This window comes from Myotis lucifugus, unplaced genomic scaffold, assembly GCF_000147115.1.
Source record: "Myotis lucifugus unplaced genomic scaffold, Myoluc2.0 scaffold_793, whole genome shotgun sequence".
NCBI classification, from domain to species: Eukaryota; Metazoa; Chordata; class Mammalia; order Chiroptera; family Vespertilionidae; genus Myotis; species Myotis lucifugus.
This window is the reverse complement of record NW_005871841.1, coordinates 74,499-79,751: the sequence shown is the minus strand read 5'-3', so window position 1 is coordinate 79,751 and position 5,253 is coordinate 74,499. Positions and strand designations below refer to the sequence as shown.

The 5,253-nt window shown below is 51.5% G+C and overlaps 2 pseudogenes; one reads left to right on the top strand and one right to left on the bottom strand.

Moving 5' to 3' along the window:
- LOC102417686 overlaps positions 1-5,253 on the top strand; it is a 32,150-nt pseudogene that overhangs the window by 5,818 nt on the left and 21,079 nt on the right.
- LOC111823992 lies at positions 1,299-3,054 on the bottom strand (annotated as a pseudogene).

Genomic DNA, 5,253 nt, shown 5'->3' with positions numbered 1-5,253 from the left:
TCAGGTTGTCTATGGCGGCATTGGGGCCCATTCCTTCATTTTGCGCCTGGTACCGAAACCATTGCCTCCTCACAAGATCCCGCAAGGACCTTCGCCCCGGGCTGGGACGGGGAAATGTGGGGTGGGTGACGGCAGACGCGGCCCCTTTCCCGGGGGGGCCGAGGGCCGGCTCTCTCCTCCCCATTTTTTCCTCCCCCTTCTATGAGCCCCGTCGACAAGCACTCCCAAAACAGCCTGCACAGAGGGGCCACAGGGACTGACGGTTGCGCAGTAGCTCAGGTCAACCAGATGGCCGGGCCAGACTTTGTCTCCGTAAGAATCATGAGAGATGGGTCTACCAGATAGTCGGCCTGAACTTAGTCTCGGGCAGCAGTGGCGACTGTGAGAGACGGGGTCAACCAGATAGCCGGCCCGGACTTACTCTCCTACGGCAGTAGGACTGCGAGTGATGGGGTCAACCAGATGGCCCGGCCCAGACTTTGTCTCTGGCTGTGGATTAGAGTCATCGGGTTGACCAGTTGTCTGTGGAGATGAGAGATTGAAGACAAGGGACTGGTGATTGAGGGAAGGAGGGGGAAGGCTAGGGGAGGGACAAGGGGAGGGGGCGGGCCGGGGCAGGGGCCAAGCCTGCACGGTAGGAAGAGCAAATAAATGTTGACAGAATATATATATATATATTTTTTAAAGATTCAATTACAAAAGGAGGGCCCACCTAAATCAGGCAAGAGACATCTCTAGAGCACCCAGCTTAGGTGATCAAAGAGATTACACCACTTGGTCCCACAGGACACCTACCACATTAGGCCACCCCACCAAGCTGGGAATCATGGCAGACCTAGCTAAGACACAGAAACAAACACAAAGATGCAGGCAAAATAGGGAGACAGAGAAACAGACCCCAAGTGAAGAAACAGGAGAAATCTTAAAAAAACAAACAAAAAAAAGCTAAATCAAATGGAAGCAAGCAGTTTATCAGATATAGAGTTCAAAGTAATGGTTGTAAAGATGTTCAAGGAACTTCAGGAAAATCATTACACCATGAAAAAAACCTTTTTTAAAAGTCAGATATGAAGAATTCAATATATGACATCATGAATATACTGGCCGTGGCTGGGTAGCTCATTCAATTGGAGCATTATCACATACACCAAAAGGCCTGCATCCCCGCCAGCAGTGGACAAGGGTTCCCTTTTTTCCACATCCTCACCAACAATTGTCATTTGTTGATTTGTTGGTGATAGCCATACTGACAGGTGAGGTGATACCTCATTGTGTTTTATTTTGCGTCTCTCTGAGGATCAGTGACTGCACCAATTTCATTGATTACGATGGGTTTCCAACTCTTTCCTTTCCATCCCTTTCCTTTACATCCATTTGCATTGAACTGATTTCCTGCTATGAACCATAAAGCAGCCACTAAGGAGGTCCAAGGTGGCCCTGGTCTGACTCCACGCTCTACCCCAATTTACTGTCCTTTGTGGTAGGTGACTCCACTCTTCCCTAGCTTGGCCAGACTTTCCTCAGAAGTGGAGATCTGCAAATCTTGACTAGTTCCTTCAGTTTCCAGGGATGTGACCAGCTGGGCCTCCTCAGCGCATTAGGCTCACTTCTTGAGCTGCTCCTGCAACTGGGATTCCTGTTCATCCAGCCCATTAAGGAGACCCCATCCTTGCTGTTTCTGGGCCTGTAGTCTTTGCAGATTAGCGTTTGCCCTTTGAAATTAATTCTGAAGACTCTGGCCCATGCCTGAGTACATCTGTCACCCAGCTGGCATGGCCCAATTGGTAGAGCGTTATCCTGTGCACCGAAAGGTTGCTGGTTCAACTCCACGTCAGGACACACACCTGAGTTGTGGGTTCAACAATGGTCAGCGTATGTGCAGAAGGCAACTGATCAATGTTTCCCCTTCACATCCATGTTTCTCTGTCTCCCTCTCTCCTCCATCTCTCTAAGCATGTCCTCGGGTGAAAATTTTTTAAAATAGAGCACCTTCTTTCTCCTTAAGGTCCTCTTGCACATAAGGTCCCTCTTTAGGTCAATGGTGTCATTGTTAAAGGCATCTAGCTCCTTAATAGCAGTGAAACCTGTAGCAGGACTGGATCCTATGATGCTCTTTGGTAAAACAGCCCTGTCTGATGGTGAGAGAATCTCAGGAGTAAAGATGTGAGGAGGATCAATGCCCTTTATTAAATTCTGATTGATTGAGTGAAAAGCCAAGGCAAGCATATCCTTTGAAAGCTTCCCAAAAGGTCAAATAACACTCAAAGGTAGGCTAGTCAGGTAGAAGCTAACCCTGTCTCCAGGAAAATCTCACAAACTTCCAATCCAGACACAAACTCATCCATATCTTCATCAGTTTCTAGGAAGATCTCATCCTCTTTAGCTTTTTCTGCACTGGATACAATCCACGTTTTGTACTTAGCAGGTGGCACAAGGCTGGAGGCCAGGACATGGGCACAGGTGCTTGCTCCAGTGCACCCTTTACCAAGGGCATGGCACCTGCAGACTCATCTCCGTGAGCTTCCCACCAGGGCCAACACCACTCACCTCCCAAACGCTTCACTGGCAGCCACAGGCAGCTTCAAGGTGAGCGATGCTGGTTTCCCCTTAGCACAGACAGAAATCCACATATGGGGCTCAAAACGATAAAAAAAATGGCACCATGTCTGGCCTTGTCTTCAGATTTTACAGCCCACGGGACCCCGTTACAGAGGTCCCACAGTACAGCAAGGCATTGTGGGTGTGGTGAAGTCTGGGTGGAGGAACAGCCTGGTTCAAGTTCCTCAGAGACAGCTGCAATGCATTCTGGGTACATGCACAAGACACACAACAATGAACAATTCCCGTTTGCTCAGGACAACTTTGCCTTCAGGGTCAGCGAAATCCCAAACCTTTCCCAGTGTCAGATCTTGGATCCTGATATGTTCAGGAAAGCAGCAGTATCAGCAGCCAGTACCCTCAGGGATGGGCTGCACTGCCCTTTCTGTAGCATTTTCCACATGAAGGGGTCCCACTTGATGACTGTGTCAGGGAGAGCTGGGCAGGCACAGCCATGGTACCCCCATCCTGTAGAGGATGGGAAGGATGGACAGGCAGACAGAGGTGGGGTGGAGAGAAAGGGGAAGGATCATGAAAGGCAAACCCTTGCCTCCTCTCACCCCCGGGGATTTCCCTTTCCTGTCCATTCCTATTGGACGCTCCCCTCCCACACACCTGCTTCTCCACAGAGAGTCCCTCCAACAGCTGGCCTGATGTTCCGGATGCAAAGAGGTGGGTAGTTGGATCTGCCCTGCCCCATGGCATCCTCTCTCCCTAAGTTAGCATCTGACTGTGATGTGCACAGCAGGGCCCACGCCAAAGGTGAGTCTCACACTCACACCTGGACAGACGCCCACGCCTGGCTAGAATGGCTTGAATCAATTTCACTCACAGACACAGAGGACATGGCTCAGTGCTGACCATGGGCTGGGTCTGTAGACAGAGAGACCCCAGTGCCCATATCCAAAGCATGTGGAGGGGCACCCCTGCTCCAACTTTCACTCTAAGTTCATTCCCCTCCCTGTGTGGGGCCACCCTGCATCCCTCTCTTGTCCTCACAGAGGTGGGAAGCTCCTCGCTGACGACTTCTGGCTGCACCCAGGCAGAGTAGCCACTCAACTTTGGCCCCCATTGTCTGTTCTGCTTCCCTCTTCATCTGGGGAACATCCACTTCCCTTTTGGGCATTGAGGATGGCCACATGTTCCAGATAGTACATAGCCTTTCTCAACATCAGGAGCAGATGTGGTTTTGTACGTGGGTATAGCAACCATCCAATTCCTGCGGAGTTCTGAACAACACCGCTCAGGGCTCACCTCACAGGGCTTAGTCGGGTGTGGAAATAAACCAGGATGGCTCCCTCCAGGTCACCGCGGCACCCACCCCACAACCACTCTAAGGAGTTGGGTTCTTGACAATGTGCTTCATGAAAGGAAACTGAGAATCAAGATGTTGTAGGTTGAGGGTGAAGGTCACACACCTAATTGACAATGGAGGCCTATTTAAATAAGAATCAGCCCAGCTGGCATGGCTCAGTGTTTGCATATCGTTCTTTGAACCAGGAGGTTGAGGTTGGATTCTTCCTGAGGGCACATGCCAGAATTGCTGGGCTCAATCCCCCGTGTGCAGCATGCAGGAAGTAGCCGGTCAGTTGTTCTCTCTCATCATGGATGTTTATATCTCTCTCTACCTCTCCCTTTCTCTGTGTAATCAATAAAAATATATATTGAAAATAAAAATAAATAAGAATTCATTTTTTCCCCAAATCAGAGCAATAACACACTTATGGTCACTGACTGTGAAGACAGGGGCCTGGGACGAGGAGGAGAGATCTTCCTGAGGAACAAGGCACTGAGGGGAGGAGTGACTCAGAGGCGAGTTCCCACCCGGCTGGGGAGGATGCAAGAAAGGGGTGTTGACCAGGGGCTGGGATAGGAAGAGAATCACACTCTGGGGCCAGAGGAGGAGACCTGTTTCCTTCCCTTATTTCCCTGTGAGCTCATTGTCACAGGGACATCGCCCTGAGCTGCACAGTTGGAGTGTGAGCCTGTCCCTGCTGATCTGAGCTCTGCAGGCCACAGGGACCCACATCATTCTGAAGCGTCTCCAGGTCCCAGGTGGCACTGTCCATGGTGAGTACCACAGGGAGGTGCTGATGGAGGGCCTGAGGAGGAAGGAGACCCTGTGGGGGAGGCTCTGACAGGGCAGGACGTGCTCTTGCTCACCTCACTTCAAAAAGGCATCTCAGGAGGCTCCGGGTCTAATTCCTGCTTCACCATGGAAATGAGAGCCAGGCTGCACCCTCCCCTATAGGCTGCTGACGTAACAACCCTGTGATGGGAAGGATTGGCCTCGAAGTGACCACCACCCGTGCATCTCTCTGTACATCCTGCTGGTTCCGTGACCTCCTCCACCTCCTCAGCTGAGGCCACAGGAGAAGACGCCATGACCCCCACCCTCAGGGCCCTGCTCTGCCTCGGTGAGATGGGAAGGGAGAGGGGACCCTGGTCTGTCAGGACCCTAGGACTAAGGAGCTCATGGGGAGGAGGGTGCTGCTCAGGGTTCAGGGAAAATATCTCACAGGGACTCTCTTCCAGGGCTGAGTGTGGGCCTCAGGACCCCAGTGCAGGCGGGTGAGTCTGTTCCCAGTTGTCCCAGTCCCACTCCTCAAGGGTCATCCTCCAGGAAGCAGGGGGAAGGGGTACAAATCTGTCTGA